Below are 20,251 nucleotides of genomic sequence, written 5' to 3' on the forward strand. Positions count from 1 at the left end.
TTTGTTTTTGCACAAATTAAGAAGCTCACTTAAGACAACAGCTACTACCCCTTGATTTCAGGATAAAATTGTGCAGTCTTTGGACAAAAGTTTTGATAGAGGAAACTATGGGTAATTTCATAGTTTGCAGGTATCATCCAGATATGTTATTGATGTTGGGCCTCAATACAAAATTTGATAATTCTGCAATTTAAAGTTTGTTTTTCCGTGAGCCTCACTGGGCAACATCCAGCAAACGACGGAAATTGCCAATTATACTGAGTGAGCAAAAAGACATGTGAGCTAGCAGACGGTAAAAATTGGAATAAAAAAAAGAAAGGAAACAGTTTAAAAGGAAAAGAAAAGAAAGTGCAGTGTATCATTGTGTCAGCATAGTATAAACACCTCCAATCTTCCCATGTCAAGAACGCCTTTTGGAATAAACACTCCCAACCTTCCCATGCCAAGAATGCCTTTCGGAATAAATACCTCCAGCCTGCTTATGCCTAGAACGGCTTTTGGAATAAACACCTTGACCCTTGAAAGCCGTTCTTAACATGGGAAGGTTGAGGGTGTTTATACTACGCTGGGGCAGGTCATAAAAAAGAAAAAATAACTTTCCATACAAAAACAAAACATAAAATATATTTGTTCACTAATTCAAAGAAACAAAACTTATCACCCCCCCCCTAAAAAAAAAAAAAACACGGTTAGCATAAAAAAATTAATAAAACATGAAAATTTTCCAAATTATTATGGTAGGTTGTTTCTTTCTTTTTCTTTTTTTTTCTTTTTTTTATTATTGACTTCCATTAGCTCGGTATAATATGGTGATTTTCGTTGTCTGAGCAAGACTCACAGAAAAACAGGCTTTTTAACGGCAGAAGTACCAAAAATTTTAACAAATTAATAATTTATGTATTTATTGTTATGTTACGGATATTTTTTTTTAATTATGAATTTTAAAACAGTAATTAACGTTGTATTAATTGATACATGCTTTTCATACAATATTAACTGATGTAAGATTTTTCATAGAATACTTCGCTTTTTTATTTTTTTTAAAGATTTTTTTTTAATTCAATAAAAACTGTAATAATCTTTAAATGGTAGCAACACAAAATTAACCATAAATCCATGAATGTTGATTTTCCTAACCCAACATATCAAGACACATATGAACTAGGAAATTTACAAACAAGATAATTAGACCCATTTACATGTTTAAAATAATAAAAAGAATATTGTACAATTTAACTTTAGCTAATGCGAAATTGGTGAAGACTTTCTTTTTAAATTTCACTACATTTTTATGCATTTATTTTACATTTTGCTCGAATAGTTTTGTTTACAACATAAATATAACACCTAACCTTTTTGAAATACTAGTTTTGTTTCTTTTTTAAACAGACTATTAAAATGTTACGGTTTAGAATGTAATGTTTGTGGCACATATAAGATGTTTATTAGATGCAAATGCATGTATTGCCTCATAAATTTCAAAGTAAAATTCATGACATTTCTATTTTCTTATTTGAAAATATTCTTTGCTAAAATAAAAACTAATACATTTCAGAGATTTATTATTTTCTATTCTCATATTAAAAAGAAAAGCAAAAAAAAAAAAAAATAGTCCTTACATCATATTTTTTATCGATCTTTTCTCTTAAAATGAAAATGGATTGATTACTAGGGCTATGACAATAGCATATTCTTTTCCTTGTTTTGATTCTCACGTATATATCCATTGATATCTTATATGTTTTTATGTAGAGTGATGTGATCCTCGGTTGATTGTGTCTGTGTCGGATATATACGCAAGAGTAAAAACAATGAAAATAATATGCTGTTGTCATAGCCCTATTGATTACTACATGTAGAGTAGGAAATACAGCATAATCACATTGACACACCAGTTCTCATTAGATCACCAAAATTAAGCAACGATGAGCCTGACCATTTTCAGATAGGTGACCATTTGGTAATACAAGGCTCTGTATGTTGGAAAACATTACCACTTCTGGTAGCTCCTGCATCACACCCCGTTTCCAGCTGTCTTTAGTCTGTGCTTCTACTGGTTGAGACGAGGGAGTGAGGCTGGCTCTGTGTAAACCAGCTTCACTTTAAACAAACTACCAACACTTGTCATCTATCACCCCTAGGATGATCAGATAGTTTTCATGATTCCAACAGACAAAACATGGTAGGGTAAGGCAGAACCTTGGTTTTCTGGATTGTTCCAATCGATCCTCGCCTTATAATTCTGGGTGCTGAACAAAGAGGCATCAACTTTCATTGAGATTTTGGTACCCTGTGAACACTCACCATTATGTCAAACATGCCAATTTTGTTGCTTTCCTTTTATTAGTCCAAATGTTGGGAAATCATATTAAATTCTGAACAAATATTTGATAAGTTTGTTTGATAGTAATAGCACCACAGTTACAGAATTAGAAGGTATAATGTCCAACTCTGACGATTCCAAAATTCTGACTTCATATTTTTTTAATTTTTCCAATATTTAAACTTGATTCTTCAGAAATTAAAAAAAAATATGACTTAGATTCTTAGTATTCTTATGAAACCCTCTGTGATTCCTTCAAAAATCTTTGATAGCAAAACCCCGAATGGCTTAGTTTTTGAAAAGATTTTGGTGTCGTTTCTGGTGTGCCAATGAAACTTGAAAATAACCTTTTTTCATAAAACTGGCCATCTTTTATATATATGTATATATATATATATATATATATATGTATACCTGTCTGTTTGTTTGTTTGTTTGTTCACAAGTTGATTAATATATACAAAAATTCATTACTTTATCATATTATTCATTCCTATATATACTATGATTATTGCAAAATATAAGATTAAAGAGGTGACGTCATTTGCATATTACATGAAGGAAAATCGACTTCATTAAATAGCTGTGTATTAGTTATTGTTTATAGTGAGAGAATTATTTTAAGTGTTCTATTTAAGTTTATTATTTAAATTTGATTAATATTGATAACATACTTAATTTAATTTATTTTTATCAATATCAATTTTTTTATAAAATCGGTTTGAGTAATTTCCCTTGGACACGAACGTTTTTGTTTCTGTTTTCTTTTTCGACTAAAAGCTTTCAAGCATTATTTTTTAATTAGTTTAAATAAAATAATTTCCATGATTTCGCAATTAACGTTGTGGTCCAGTGAATTTTTATTTTAAAATAAACAAACAATTCAATTCACCTACGATTCTTTATTTAAAACAAAAAACTTTCATTTAAGTTTTTTTACCAGTTGTTTTTCTTCACATTTTTTTGGCATCATAACTAATTTTTTTTTCTTTTAATAACGCAATAAGTCATAACTCATTTTTATAACAAACATTCAGTTAACTCAAATTCTATTTTGGTATTTTTGAAACTGAATTATTTAGAGTTTGTTTTCATTGCAACAGATCGTAATTACAAATCTTTCTAGACTGAGGTAGTATAAAAGAAATTTGCTTAAACTGGAATATAGTCGTAAAAAGGTGCTCAATATCTGGAGAATAGCTTCTCTTCATATACCTTCTGCCGATATATCTAGTGAGGAGTTTGTCACATACTTCTTTTTTTCCACGGAGTTACATTTTCGTGTTTTCATCCATTCTTTTATTTTTGTTGGGTAACGATAGAGTTGACATAATAATGAAAATCTGCTCAATATTCTTAGTATAGCAGGTGTGGTGACACCGAACTTCATGTCAACCCTAGCAATGCTGGGTATCCATGTTATATATATATATATATATACTAAGTGAAATTGTCTCTGTGTGTCTGTCTGTCTGTGTCCATTTCCCTACCAAATTACTGTCAATTTTCAGTCTACAGACTCGAGATTTGACATAAGAGTTATTGATATTTGGGAAAATCGTTTTAATTGGTTTTTGGCCAGAAATTGGGCTGTCAAGGGTTCAAAGTTCAACGATTTGACCTTTCAAAACTCTACCAAACTCCTCCGCCAATTTTGGGTCTAAACACTTGAAATTTTAGATGTGGGTTCCTTAGACATGGATCGGGTTTGTATTACTGTACACATAGATTCGAAAAAGTTGTCAAAAAACAAATATATAACAAATAAATGTTATCAAAGGCAAGATAAGTTACTTTTCTACCTAACTGGATATATTTTTTGTGTTTTTATTCAATGTAACATATTTATTCAGCTCGAAAAACATACAGTGTTTACCGATGTATTCGAAAATTCAAGATGGCGTCTCACACCCTCTTTAACACCGTAAGTATGGAAAAAGGTGTTATAAATAAAAAACTATACAAAATACTATTAAAAACCCGCTGAATATATGTCAACCTATGTCACGGTAACATATATTGAGCGAGTTTTTAACAGTATTTTATCCGGTTTTTTATTTATAACATCTTTTCCCACACTTACCGTGTTAAAGAGAGAATAAGACGCCATCTTGAATTTTCGAATACATCGGTAAACACTATGTTTTTCGAGCTGAATAAATATGTTACATTGAATAAAAACACAAAAAATATATCCAGTTAGGTAAAAAAGTAACTTATCTTGCCTTTGATAACATTTATTTGTTATATATTTGTTTTTTGACAACTTTTTCGAATCTATGTGTACAGTAATACAAACCCCATGGATCAAACTTTTTACTTGATTTGAGCCCAAAACAATAAATGTTAAGGGGTCAAAATTGGGGTCAAAGTTAAAAAAATATTTGACCTCTCAGCCAATTTTTGGTCTAGCATTTGAAATTTTACATCCAGTGTATTCAGACATAGTGGCAAGCTTTTTAATCAGGATTCAGCCGAAAATTTGGCTACCAAGGGGTCAAAGTTCAAAAGATTTAACCTTTGCGATCTCTAGCAAACTATTCAGCAAATTTTGGGTCTAAAAATGTGCAGCACACTAAGTATTATGGTATTCATTCAATACACAGCGATTAATAGGAATAAGTATCTAATGCAAACATGAACACAAATGCAATCATATTCAATAATTTAGCAGAAAGGGAAAATGCTTCCCAACAGCCAAGTACGTCCAAGGATGGAGTGCTGTTGCCATATATGGGCAGGAGCTGCTAAAAACAGCCTATCCTGCCTTGACAGAGTACACAATAGACTTCCTGGCTTAGTGGGGGATGCCCTTTTCTCTACCCTGCAACCTCTTTCCCACAAAAGAGACATTGCGAGCCTATCCTTGTTTTATCGTTATTTTCATGGCAGGTGCTTGTCTGAACTCCAATCTCTGGTCCCCCCTCACCAATCTTTCACGAAAAACACCCGTCTTGCTGAATCCACTGTGAAAAATTTCCCCCACTCTATATCTGTGCCTAAATCAAAAGGCGGATTCCATGAACAGAGCTTCTTTCTTAGAACTGCACGCCTGTGGAACTCTGTTCCGTCTGCCTGCTTCGCACCGGACTGCAACTTGGATGTGTTCAAGTCCAATGTTAACAAATTCCTAATGAACCACCCCCTTAAGTAAACACTTCATCAAATCTCCACACTAACGTAATGTACTTGCAATAACCCTTATCCCTGAGTGGCTTCCGGGCCTTGATAAGTGGTGATCTCTGTGTAAAAAAAAAAAAAAAACACCTTAGAAAATCTTATTAGTTTGCCCAATATTTAAAAATAGTGGGGATCAATCTTCTGCATCTCTGTGTGCCATAAGTAAGTTTCTTGAATTCGTGTTAAATAGTGAAATTTTTAACCACCTCAGCAAAAACAATCTACTCAGCGACAAGCAATAGTTTATCCAACTAGATCTACATCTGATGTACTGACTGTAATTTCACATAGGATCAGTGAATCTATTGATGTGCGTTTCTTCTCAAGAGCAATAGCTCTTAACATATCAAAAGCATTTTCTATATTTTGGCATAAAGGTCTGCTTCACAAGATTTCTAACTATGGAATATCTGGAAATGTATTTCATAAGTTTATACAAGTAATCGATGATGATGATGTGCAAAAGTCTGAAGCTCACTGGTGTGCCTCAGAGATCCATCTTGAGCCAAACTCTCTTCATCAATAATCTCCCAAATCTAAGTTCATTCATCGACATATACGCAAATGACACTACAATCTATGGCAACACTTCAAAGGCCATCAACGACCAATCTCTCTCTCTCTCTCTCTCTCTCTCTCTCTCTCCCCCCACAAACCTTGAACATATGGTGCAATGGTATAAAAAGTGGCTGGTTAATTTTAATGTATCCAAAACCTTTTATCTTTTCACCGTGGACACTTTGATCTCTACTTGGCTCCAAGTGATATGATTGGCTCTCATCTAAAAGAGGCTCCCTGTTTTGACAAACGTCTGGGTCTGACCTTTACTCCTCTACCTGTATAAGAGCCAGCAACATCCTAAAATGGAGTGCTGTTGTCATATCTGGGGGGTGGGGGGTGCTCAGAGCACCCTATCCTACCTTAAAGTTCAAAACTGGCTTCGAAATCTAGTAAGTGATGCCCTTTTTTCTTCCCTACAACTTCTTTCCCTCAGAAGATATGCTGCAAGCCTGTCTCTGCTTTATCGTTTTCATTGTAAGTGCTTGTCAGAGCTTCAATCTATGGTTTTGCTAGTCTGCTTTCCAGCTGACTGCAATATAGTCGTCTTCAAATCCAATGTAAACAAGATCTTGTTGATCCGCCCCACCCCTCCAAATTATCCATTTCTACCCCATTTCACTATTTAACCGCTAATTATTAATATGCTGTTGTTTGAGTGACTAATGTACACGTATTAACCCTATCCTCGAGTGGCTTTTGGGCCTTGATACGTGGTGACTGCCATGTAAAAAAAAAAAAAAAAAAAAAAAATATTTAAATTTGCTGCATCAATCTTTGTTATTTATGCATATTCCCTTGATGGTTAGAAAAAAAAAATTTCCGTAAAGTATTTACAATTAAATAAAACCAATCAAGTAGATGTATATTGTATATGTAAATATAAAATTAAAATTAATTACCATATTATTTGGATTATTCAGACTACTTTCCTCATCTTGAGTGTTTCGGTCAAACCTCTGTCTTTAGGTGTATCTTGTCTAACTCTGGAATCTTTCTACAAGGATTCATGGCATAGTGTATAAAGTACTCAATAAAATTCAGTTGTAAGTTACACTCTTCTAGAGGTGGAAGGTTCAATCCTCAGTGTGGGCAACATTCACATTTGCAAATTACTTAGCACTTCTACTCAGTCATAGCTGACAGAACGAGAGCATGCTACTCCAGAGGATTAAAAGAGTTCTGTTTGAAATTCCATGCAGATTTTAAAATCTGACAGAAAGATTCCTGTGTTCGACAACATACACCAAAAGAAGGTTGAAGGTTACATCAACCAAACCGTTATGAAAATAACACTCAATATGAGAACAGTAGTTAGAATAATCCAAATAACATTAATAATCAATCCTCATCTCAAAAATTCAAAAACACAATTACCTTTAACCGTCGAATCATCACAGATCTCTAGTTTATTTGGTAATATTTTGTTAAAAGCATATACGTAGAATTATAAAAGCAGATAAATATTTGTGTAAAATAAATATTTTGTATAAAAAAAAATAAAAAGTAAAAAAAAAAAAAAAAGAACTATAAATATACCAAACCTCAATAAAGAAAATGACAATAGCTCCTGACGATGATCAGATGCACCGATTGAAAGCACTTAAGAATATGGCTGAACAGCAACTACTGGGCGTCATAATATACAACATGCCAGCCAAAATAAAAAAGACTGCTTGGCAAATTCAAAAGTTATCCAACAAAATCGGAAAAAAGAACTCGCTTGTGTTCAATCAGATGTGCTTGAATAATGACTTGCTACCAAAATATACAAATATTTGTATAAATATATAGGTATGCTAGCAGGCTGCCCGGCATAGCCCAATCATAATATATGCATATTATAATTAATGCAGCTTTTTTTTATATAAACAGAAATACCATAGGTATTAAGTGTAACATTAAATTTCTTTAAAAAAAAAAAAAATGGAATGTAACTAAGATATGCATACAAGTATTATATTTTTCTAGACAGTTCATTTCTTGTAAAAAAAAAAAAAAAAAAAAAAAAATACTCAAGCTGAGATCGAAACCAAAACCTAAAGACAGTGAGTCAAGTATGATAAATATGTGCAGTCATGAAAAAGTTGAAAACAGATAAAAATCCAATCACCCTCACATATCAATTTTGACCTCTTAGCAACCCCTTTTTTCAGATGAAAACAGATTAAAATGTTTTCCATATATCTGAATATTCTACATACAAAATTTCAAGTCTGTAGATCCAAAATTCGTTGAGTATATAGGTTGAGAAGTGTCCTCAAACACACATATTCTCACTTTTATAGATATATAGATTTGTGCTAACCATTGCATGGGAAATTATGCATTTATGTTTCTGCGTACATCATTTATTATTCAGATGTATTAAATTTGCATTGCTAATGAACTTACAGTAAGGTCATAATTCAAGTGCAAGACTAGAAAACATTCATTTACCCTGGGGAAAAATATATATATGTATGTTGCAGTGCCTGTTTGTTCACAAACTCCTTGATGCTTTTGTAGAAGGACTACCATAAGTAAATACCGAGACTATTTCGATAATTATATTTCATTTTGATCAACAAAAGGGTGCATATGACTCCATAAAAAGAATGACAATATTTCACTGTATTTTATTTTGAAAATTATTTCAATAAGCACCAAGTATGTCCTAAGGCCCCAACCAAGCATTAAATATTATAAAATACAAAGGTAATATGAAGACAATATATAGCAGAGGATTTCTCATTTAATCAGGGCACTTCTTTTACCCACATACATAGGGATCTAAGACATATGAGGATTCTTCAAATGAAGAGTTTTTAATTTAATCAAAAGCTTGACATGCAGGTAGAGCTTATATATATATATATATATATATATATATATGTGTGTGTGTGTGTGTGTGTGAATAAATCAATAAATGCAGTTTTATATTTATATATATTTTATAAATAGGTGGAGCTTAGATATACCATATATTTAAGCATATAAGGCGCCCGCCAGATAAAACGAGGTACAAAATTGGAGTAAATTTTAATAAATTTATCATATATCAGTTGTATAAGATGACTGCTAAATCACAAAACCATGTTTGTTTAGCCTAGGCTAGAGATTGCAACACCCAGTATTTTATGAAATATTGGGTTTTAATATGATTTTTTTTTAACTTTAAGGGTCGTCTTATATGCAGAAATATACAGTGTATGTGAATAAATCAATAAATGCAATTTTATATATACACTAGCGGGGCTACCCGGCGTTGCTCGGGATCGTATAAACAATGAGAAAATCTAATTTGATGTTGAATATATTTAAGTAAGATCCCCTGCAAATATTAAGAGTATCATTGTAAATAACAATGTTTTCAAATGTTTTTATTTCAGCACAGCCTCTTTTTTTTCTTTTTTTTTTTTTTTTTTTTTACATGGGGGTCACCACTTATCAAGGTCCAGAGGCCACTCAGGGATAAGGGTTATTGCGTGTACAGTAATCAATGAGATATTATTTTAGTAATCATTAGTATTGGAGATTTGATAGAGTGTCTTACTTAAGGGAGCGGTTTGTCAGGAATTTGTTTATGTTGGATTTGAAGACATCCAAGTTGTAGTCAGGTGGGAAACAGGCGAACGGAAGAGAGTTCCACAATCATGCACTTCTGAGAAAGAAGCTCTGCTCATGGAATGTACGTTTGGATTTAGGCACAGATAAAGAGTGGGGAAAATTTTTTTTTTTTTTTCATTACACAGTGATCACCACTTATCAAGGCCTGGAAGCCACTCAGGGATAAGGGTTATTGCAAGTACATTACGTTAGTGTGGAGATTTGATGAAGCGGTTCATTAGGAATTTGTTAACATTGGACTTGAACACATCCAAGTTGTAGTCCGGAGGGAAGCAGGCAGACAGAACAGAGTTCCACAGGCGTGCAGTTCTAAGAAAGAAGCTCTGTTCATGGAATCCGCGTTTTGATTTAGGCACAGATATAGAGTGGGGGAAATTTTTCACAGTGGATTCAGCTAGACGGGTGTTTTTCGTGAAAGATTGGCGAGGGGGGACCAGGGATTGGAGTTCAGACGAGCACCTGCCATGAAAATAACGATAAAACAAGGATAGGCTCGCAACGTCTCTTCTGTGGGAGAGGGGTTGCAGGGTAGAGAAAAGGGCATCCCCCACTAAACCACGAAGTCTATTTTGTACTCTGTCAAGGCATGATAGGCTGTTTTTGGCAGCTCCTGCCCAGATATGGCAACAGTATTCCATCCTTGGACGTACTTGGCTTTTATATAGATAGAGAATTGCATCAGTAGTGAGATATCTTCTGGAGCGGTAGAAGGATCCCACCATCTTTCCAGCGACCTTGGCAACAGACTTGATGTACGTGTTCCATTTCAGATCAGGAGTAAAGGTCAAACCCAGAAGCTTGTCAAAACACGGTGCCTCACCCAGACGAGAGTCATCCATCACAATTGATGCCAGCTGGGGATCAGAGCGTTGATGATGTAAGGATAGTTTCAGCCAGACGGGTGTTTCTCATAAAAGATTGGCGAGTGGGGACGAGAGATTGGAGCTCAGACGAGCACTTGCCATGGAAATAACGATAAAACAAAGACAGGCTCGCAACGTCTCTTCTGTGGGAGAGAGGCTGTAGGGAAGAGAAAAGGGCATCCCCTACCAAACCACGAAGTCTATTTTGTACTCTGTCAAGACAGGATATGCTGTTTTTAGAAGCTCCTGCCCAGATGTGGCAGCAGTACTCCATCCTTAGATGTACTTGGCTTTTATACAGATAGAGAATTGCATCAGTAGTGAGATATCTTCTGGAGCAGTAGAAGGATCCCACCATTTTCCCAGCGACCTTGGCTACAGATTTGATGTACGTGTTCCATTTCAGATCAGGAGTAAAGGTCAAACCCAGAAGCTTGTCAAAACATGGACCCTCCCCAAGACGAGAGCCATCCATTTTAATTGTTGCCAGATGGGGATCAGAGCGTTCATGATGTAAAGATAGAAGCTTGGTTTTGGACGCATTAAAAGTGACCAGCCACCTCTTCCCCCATTGTACCACGTGCTCAAGATCAGAGGAGAGAGAATTAGAGAGAACTTTGTCATTTACGGCCTTTGATGTGTTGCCATAGATGGTCGTGTCATCAGCATAGATGTCAACGAATGATTTAAGTATGTGTTTTGGGAAATCATTGATGTAGATCAGGAAGAGAGTTGGGCCCAGGATGGATCCCTGGGGGACTCCAGCATTAATACTGTGGGCCTCTGTTTTCTGCCCATCAACCACTACTCTTATGAACCTATCAGAGGGAAATGATTTAATGATCGAGAAAACAGAAGAAAGTCAGCATGAAATCAATCATAGTTTGATGTGTTCCAAATCGATTTTCATGAAAATTTGATATTTTACATTTCTTAAATGCAATAATCACGATAGTATAATTATTTTGACCGGAAAATAAATGTTTAATTGTTGGTTGGTACCCCTAAAAAAAAAAAAAAAGACAAAAAAAAAAAAAAAAAAATTTGGAAACTGCGCCCCCCCCCCACCTTACACACACAAAAAAAAAAAAAAAAATGAAAAGAAAAGAACGCTGTCAAACTTTCCAAAATGCTCGGAAAAATGTAAACAGAAAATGAATTAGTAAACGGTAAAAAAAAAAAATAGAAGAAATAATGATGTCAAACTGTCCACAAAGATCGAAAAAATGTAAACAGAAAAAAGCAAAATCTTAGGGTACGAAACGAAATAAAACGGAAATGATATAATGTATGGTTTATAAAAAAAAATGGAAAGAGTGTGAAACTGCGAAAAAAAGTAATCAATATATTTGTATTAGTGTAAAAATGTGACCCACGTAAAACTAAGCACGGTTTTAGGTGTAAAATTGATATTTTAGATTACAAAATGTGATAATGACAATGGTATAATTAATTTGACTGGAAAAGGAATATCTAACTGTGGGAGCAGACAAAAAAAAAAGAACGTTGTCAAACTTACCAGAAAGTTTGTAAGAACGTAAACAGAAAAAAGAAAAATTGAACTGGACGAAACCAAATAAAACGGAAATAAATATATAAAAATAATGATGTCAAACTTTCCAGAAAGTTTGTAAGAACGTAAACAGAAAAAAAAAAAATTGAACTGGACGAAACCAAACAAAACGGAAATAAATATAAAAATAATGATGTCAAACTTTCCAGAAAGATAGAAAAAAATGTAAACAGAAAAATAGAACGGAACGAAATCTAACAAAAATCATGTAATATATGGTTTCCAGAAAAAAGAAAGAAATAAGAAAAATAAAATGTAAAAAAATGTGTTTGTAATTTGTATAAGTGTAAAAATGTGGAAAACGTGTAAGTAATGTATTTATATTTCCTAGTGTATAAATGTGAACAATGTATAAATAATCCATCTGGCTGTTTTACAAAAAAAGAAACGATGTTAAAGTTGCAGAAGGAAGAGGAAAAACGGAAAGAGAGAAGAAAGAAATAAACAAAACGTAAAGTTCGTAGAAACAGAAACAGAATAAAAATAAATAAAAATGAAAAGAAACGGTGGTAAACTTACCGAAAAAGAGAGGAAACACGAAAAGAGAGAAGAAGTAAATTTGAGAAAGGGAAAGATCGGGAAAACGAAAAATAGAGGGAAGATACACCCCCCTCCCCCAAAAAAAGCCAACAAAATGATGTTGTAATTGTCGAAGAATGCAATATAAAACGGAATTGAAATATCATAAGTTTTAATGCAATGTAAGGAAATGTAAAGTATTTTGGTTTGTGTTCGTTTTTATTTTTAACCAACGTAAAAGTTAGTATGGTGCGTTTCACCTTAATTGCAGTCCAGTTTTTATGAAAACCTAAACTGGCGTTCGTCCTTATTTGTCTCCTGTGAATAGTCATGGACGGTGTAAATGAGTGGCGGTGGAAGTATGAATTTTTTAGAGAGAGATGACTTTACTACTTCCATTGACCATAACCGGTTTTGGCAGTGAACTCTCACTAGATAAAATATAGGAAGCTCCTATCTGCGAGTTAGTGGATAGCTAATATTGTTACATGATAAGGGCTGTCCCCTTTTCATGTAAGTATAAAAATGGAGAATTTAGTTTAAAATGAAAATGAAATAGCATAGGCGAAATTCGAACCTCGTAATCTAGTTTAGAAATAGATTACGTGTGAGAATTTAAAAATGTAAAACAAAACATTTGTTTAGAAATAGATAAATATTTCAAGAAAAGAATGTGAGCTGTCAAGTTTATTATGAAATTTTAAATTGAAAGAATGCAGCTTATAAGATAATGTTTTAACATATTGAATATAGGTTAAAATTCCTTTTGTAGAAATAGGAAAAGTTTGGACACGTATGTCCAGGAAAAGTGAAAGAATGCACATGTTTTAACATGTGTATTACGTCACGGAAAATAGAAAGTTCTAGAATAGAGAAAAACTTTAGAGAGTTAGTCAGTCAGTGAAGAGACTCAGAGACAGTCAGACGTCTGGGAGCGAGACGCCACTTCAAGGAAAAATGTGAGACTTTGAATTCTTGGTGATGGAACGGCCGGTCGTGACGAAATAAACCATCAAGTGTTTTTGTAAAGCTCGTCTTGTGTCTTATGTTTCTTATACAAAGGTAAAGTCCAATTGTATTATATATTTGTGTTATATGTATTTACATACACGTCTCAACATCATAATGCCTGAACACTATATGTCCTCACTTAAAGAGCTTTCTCCTTCTCTTCCATTCTACACAATTAAGAAAGAACATTTTATAAAATATAAGAATCATAATATAAACAATCTTTCTAAGCCTCTCTCTCTCACAAGAAAAACCATCTCTCTCCAAGACAAAGACTCTTAATAACTCTCTAAGACTCATCTTTGTAGTAAGACTCTTAAAATGAAACCCCCGATATGCAACATATACATATTTGATGCCGTAAATGACCAGACCACCCAGCAAGGGTGGGTTTAAAGAAAAAAAAAAAACGAACCTGGGGTCGATTCCACGAAAAAAAAATTAAAAACACAACGTTTTAAAAGGGTCCAACATAATTAAAAAAATAAATAAATAAATAATACCACGGAAAAAAAAAACAAACAAAAAAAAAACATTACACGATCACAGAATTCGAAAAAGAAAAAGAAACACGTTTTAAAAGGGTCCAAGATAATTTTAAAAAAATAAATAAATAATACCACGGAAAAAGAAAAAAAATTACACGATCACAGAAATGCGAAGAAAAAAAAAAAAAAAAAAAAAAAATTGAACACACACGCACACAGAGAACAAAAGATACAAGAAATATTAAAAAGAAAAAGAAGAAAAGGCCGATATGCTGTAAAAGAATCCGTAGTAATGAATGGAAAAATAGTAAACAAGTCACCATGCGTAATTCATTGATAAATGAATTGGTCTGTTAAAAAAAAAACACACACACACACATACACGCAAATGCAGAGATTGTGTCACCCATTATTGTTTTGAAATTTGTAGAAGTGTCATTAGAAAATGTGTGTCAATATTTTTTTTTTTTTTTTTTTTTATTCAATTTTCACCCCAAACAAGGCACAGTGCCACTTTGAAGCAGGGGGCTACTATTAGGGAATTAATTAGCGGGGTCATTATGAAGGGAGAAGAGTAGAAAGATGTTTGTTAACATTACACTTGAACTTCTGCATATCATTGCAGTTGGGAAAGCAGAATCCCGGAAGGGAGTTCCAAAGACCCGCAGTTCTGGGGAAGAAACTATTGGAGTAAAAGGCTTTCTTGCACCTAGGAATCTCCACTGTAAAGGGATGAGACTTAGTAGCTTGTCGGGTTTGTCGGGGGTAGTTACGTCGGGGAGGTACAAGTGTTTGCAGTTCGTCAGAGCATTCACCATTAAAGTATTTGTAGAACAGGCAGAGGGATGCAACATCTCGTCGATGGGACAGAGGTTGAAGCCCAGATGACAGTTCAGGACCTATCAGGTTTGCGACTCTTTTTTGAACCCTGTCCAGGAGCGAGAGACAAGCAGCAGATGCACCAGCCCAGATGTGACAACAGTACTCCATACATGGGCGAATGGTTGCCTTATAGAGGTATAGGATACTGGCAGGCGTAAGTAGTTTTCTAGCACGGTAGAGGGAGCCAACCTTCCTTGCAGCAGCCTTGGCAATGCTCTCAATGTATCTATTCCAGTTCATATTCCCTGTAAACGTTAGGCCGAGGAGTTTAAAAGAAGTACTTTCAGGCAATGTGTTCTTGGCCATTGCTATTGGTGGTAGAGAAGGTTTCTTGTAGTTATTGAAGGAAACAAGCTTAGTCTTAGCAGCATTGAATGAGACCAACCATTTTTGTCCCCATTCCACTACGGATTGGAGGTCATCCTCTAGTGTTTCTGCCATTTTCTTGGATATGTGTTCATTTGTTTTCCCCTCATATCTGTTATAGAGAGTGGTGTCATCGGCAAATATACCCATCTCCGAAACAATATTATCAGGGAGGTCGTTTATGAATATCAGGAACAATAGAGGTCCAAGGATAGACCCCTGAGGCACTCCCGCATTTATGTCATATTGTTTGGATGTACGTCCGTCGAGGACAACTTTGATTTTTCTATTACTTAAGAAGGATTTAATTACGTTATGAATTCTTCCAGTGATTCCATATGATCTAATTTTCCTTAGAAGACCATCGTGCCATACCCTGTCAAAAGCCTTAGATATATCAAGGGCCACCGCTCTACCCTCCCCTGTTTTATCCAATGAACGGTATATACGTTCAGAAACTACAGTTAAGATATCTGCTGTTGAACGGGCTTGCCTGAATCCATATTGTTTGTCAGTCAAGAGTTTAGCAGCTGTTAGGTGCTGGACTAGGGCTTTATTAACTAAGGACTCAAATATTTTGGCGAAAAGCGGGAGGAGGCTAATGGGGCGATAATTTAGTGGGTCAGTTCTTTCACCAGAATTCTTGAAGACTGGTACCACAGAGGCGGTTTTCCAGCAGTCGGGAAAACAAGATTCGTTAAGGCATTTATTGTAAAGTTTGGACAGAACTGGAGCAACCTCGGCAGAGCATTTTTTTAATAGCACAGCCGGGATGAGATCTGGTCCACATGCTTTAGAGGTGTCTAGGTTTTTTATAATAGCATGTACCTGAGAAGGGGTGATTTTCAAGTCGTCAAGTGTGGCGTCTGTTCGCAGAGGAAAATCAGGGAGTGAGTGGTGTACCGAGTTCAGTGTGGAGTTTGAGGCAAACCGACTGGCAAGCAGATTAGCCTTGTCAGTTGCCGTGCAAGCAACCTCATGATTGTTTGTTAGTGGGGGAATAATTGACTGTCCATTATTAACTACGCTGTTGTAGATTTTCCAAAAATCCCGGGTTCCTAATTTCTGTGCTTCGATGCGCTTTCTGGTGGTTTCAGAGTAATCTGACTTAGCTGTGTCTATCACTCTCTTACAATTATTTCTAGCTTCTATAAACTTCTGTTTATTTGAGCTGGACTTATGTCGGTTGAATCTGCGGAACGCATGCTGCCTTTGACAAATGGCAGCTGCACAAGCAGAAGTAAACCATTGGGGGGAGTGGGGCTTGCTATAGTATTTCCGTGCGGGAACATGTGCTTCAATAGCAGTTTTGAACCATTCAGTTGTCTCATTTGCACACTGTTCCGCTGGAAGAGTAAAGATATTTTGCCATGGGGCATCTCTGATGAGCTCCCTGATGGCTTCCCAATCAGCCTTTTTGTAATACCTCGTTGTTTTGAGTAGTGGGTCTTCAGTTTTAGGGCGAGAATTTAGGCTGATTTCTACCATTATCACAGCGTGATCAGCATTCCCGAGTGGGCTATGGGCATTTGTTGTACAGTCATTGGGAACTGTTGTCAGAAAGAGATCTAGAAGTGAGGTATGTTGATCGTGCTGGTCTGGGAAACGTGTCGGAAATGTAACCATCTGAGATAGGGAATGAGATATAGAGAAGCTATATGTGGCGCTACCAGCTACGTCTGTGTGATTTGAGAATCCTAGCCAGTTACTGTGGTGGACATTGAAGTCACCAAATACATGTATTTGTGCGCTAGTATCGAGGGAGAGTGCTATATCTATGCTGTCTGAGACTTTGTTTATTAGGGTACAGTCTTGGTTTGAGGGAGAGCGGTAGAGAAAATATAAGTAGCTAATATTGTGTTGCATATTTAGTCTGAAGCACATAAAGGCCTGGCCCTCTGATTCTAGTTTTATTTCTCTAGTTAGGGGGAGGGTGTTTCGAATATAGACTCCAAGTCCATGCATATGTCTGTCCGAGTCCTTACGGTAGAGTGGGAGATAACCAGGCATGTTAAAGTGGTTAGAGGGTATGGAGGAGTGAAGGTTAGTTTCACTTAATGCTAAGATATCCGGGGTGTTTACAAGGAGAAATGACTCAACATCATCTAAGTTAGTTCTAAGCCCGCGGATATTAGTAAATGCAAGCCTCAAGGGAGGAGGCAGGTTGGTTTTCTTTGAGTTTGGTCCTGGTTTAAATATGAAATCGTTTGGACGAATTGTTGAATTTAATCTGTCAATCAAAACAGGAATTTTTCAAAGGTCGCATGTACTCTCTGAAACAGCGTGTAAATTGTTTGGAAATGCATTTTGTATTCATAGTTGAACTTTTCGGCTTTTGTGTGTTTCATTTGAGTTTTTTTTTTTTGAAAAAAAAAAAAAGGGGGGGACAATTGTTTTGGACAGAATGTTGAATAGTTGTTTGTTACAGATGATTTTTTTTTTTGTTGAAAAAACGTTATAACTGTTGCAAAATGTTTAAATGTATTAAGGTATTTTTTTTTTTTTGAAAATGTTTTTATGATGTTGAACAAATATTGTAAATTGTCTTATGTATGTAATGTTTTTGATTTTCACAGCAAGAATTCAAAGTCAGCAGTAAATATAAATTAGATTAAAATGATCTAGTAGAAAATAAGATTAAGACGTATGGTTGGCTTACAGATTCAGTTAGAATTTTAGAAGGGGGACAAGAATTAAAATTACGTAAACGGGTATTTAGAGAGTTTTTAGACGTGATAAGCCGTAAGAAAGATGTTTTGTTTTAGCATTTAGTTTTGTTGTCTTTTTTTAGAGATCCTAAAAATTTTTCTCCAAGAAAAGTGACTTGGTAGGGATTGATAAGCACAAGATGTGCCCCTATACGAAAAATTTGGGAACCTGGTTAATTAAGTGCTTAAAATAAGCTGGTTGCACGTAACGACTCCAAGCAAGGTAGTAAGTAAGACTTGGCTTAATTAATAAACAGGCGTTGGAAAGAATACAAAAATTCTTAAGGGGACCAGTAAACCGATGAGAGGTAGTCCCGAGGCAATCACATATAGCATAATGAAGTAACAGACAAGCAAAAATATGCCGTAGATTACGTAAGAAAGATATAACCTTGTATTTTTTTTTTTGGAGAAGCATGAATGTGGGATATATTTGCTGGATCTTGGAGGCTCTGGTGAGAGGAAAGAAAAATCAAAAGAAAATCGGGCAATTAGATAGAATTTAGGCGCAATTAAGTTGTTGGGCGCAGGAAAGGTGTTAGTTAGTTAGGGGTGATATTTCTAAATCCTCGTCGAAGTTTCAAGAATCCAAGCAAGGAAATCCGAGTGAATCCGTATGAGAGAAAAAAAGGTATATCTTAAACTTCTGAAGCCAACCACAAAGATTTAAGTATATGAGCTTTGCTATGTCCCGTATAAGATAGTTATAGAATAAAAAACAAAGCCATACTTGATAAGACTAACCATGCGGAAAGAGAGATCAGAACACTTTTGAGACGAAGGAAGTCGTCCATTTCGAGAAAGGTGAAAACCTCTAGTCTGCGGCATATGGGTGGCTGGAAAATAGCTGATGTGAATCATAGGTAAATACCCTACACCCAAAAAGTAAATGCCACAAAGATCAGAAAAGTTCTGATCTTATAAATAAATAAATAATTGTGAAGTCGGCCGTGAAGGGCTGACTGAAAGAGATTTTTTTGTGTTTTTTTAGCCTGATCTTTCTAGCCGTGTGGTTGTGTAGATGTAAAAATAAAAAAAATGTACTAAATTTAAAAATGCATACATTTTTTTTTTTTGTGAAATATGGAAGGAGGGATGTTACATGATAAGGGCTGTCCCCTTTTCATGTAAGTATAAAAATGGAGAATTTAGTTTAAAATGAAAATGAAATGGCATAGGCGAAATTCGAACCTCGTAATCTAGTTTAGAAATAGATTACGTGTGAGAATTTAAAAATGTAAAACAAAACATTTGTTTAGAAATAGATAAATATTTCAAGAAAAGAATGTGAGCTGTCAAGTTTATTATGAAATTTTAAATTGAAAGAATGAAAGTTAATGTTTTAACATATTGAATATAGGTTAAAATTCCTTTTGTAGAAATAGGAAAAGTTTGGACACGTATGTCCAGGAAAAGTGAAAGAATGCACATGTTTTAACATGTGTATGACGTCACGGAAAATAGAAAGTTCTAGCATAGAGAAAAACTTTAGAGAGTTAGTCAGTCAGTGAAGAAACTCAGAGACAGTCAGACGTCTGGGAGCGAGACGCCACTTCAAGGAAAAATGTGAGACTTTGAATTCTTGGTGATGGAACGGCCGGTCGTGATGAAATAAACCATCAAGTGTTTTTGTAAAGCTCGTCTCGTGTCTTATGTTTCTTATACAAAGGTAAAGTCCAATTGTATTATATATTTGTGTTATATGTATTTACATACACGTCTCAACATCATAATGCCTGAACACTATATGTCCTCACTTAAAGAGCTTTCTCCTTCTCTTCCATTCTACACAATTAAGAAAGAACATTTTATAAAATATAAGAATCATAATATGAACAATCTCTCAAAGTCTCTCTTACAATAAAATGAACTTCTATCTCTCTCGGAGTCTACAACATCCCTCACTGTAATAAGACTCCTTCTAAGCATCTCTTCCTAAGACTCTCTCTTTTAAGAAGATCCCCTATGTGTAACAATATGCCTATAACATACCTCAGATATCGTGATGCACTTTGTGCATAGGACATCTGCATAAAATGTCTAGATTCTTAATCCTATTGAAGTCAAAGTCAGACAGGAAAAAATGAGTTCATTTTATTTAGAGAGAAAGATATATATATATATATATATATATATATATATATATATATACACACACACACACACTCCTAT

At 34.8% G+C, this 20,251-nt stretch overlaps 1 protein-coding gene and 1 long non-coding RNA gene across 9 annotated transcripts in view; one reads left to right on the forward strand and one right to left on the reverse strand.

Moving 5' to 3' along the window:
• LOC145279608 (adenylyl cyclase-associated protein 1-like) overlaps positions 1 to 20,251 on the reverse strand; it is a 169,397-nt gene that overhangs the window by 83,625 nt on the left and 65,521 nt on the right. The window lies entirely within an intron of this gene.
• LOC145279609 (uncharacterized) overlaps positions 19,609 to 20,251 on the forward strand; it is a 72,533-nt gene continuing 71,890 nt past the window's right edge. The window contains exon 1 of the long non-coding RNA XR_013868414.1: positions 19,609 to 19,748. This is a non-coding gene — a long non-coding RNA (uncharacterized LOC145279609). The remainder of the gene's footprint in view (positions 19,749 to 20,251) is intronic.

Source organism: Euprymna scolopes, chromosome 7, assembly GCF_053919585.1.
Source record: "Euprymna scolopes isolate OS-2025 chromosome 7, ASM5391958v1, whole genome shotgun sequence".
Classification (NCBI taxonomy): Eukaryota; Metazoa; Mollusca; class Cephalopoda; order Sepiida; family Sepiolidae; genus Euprymna; species Euprymna scolopes.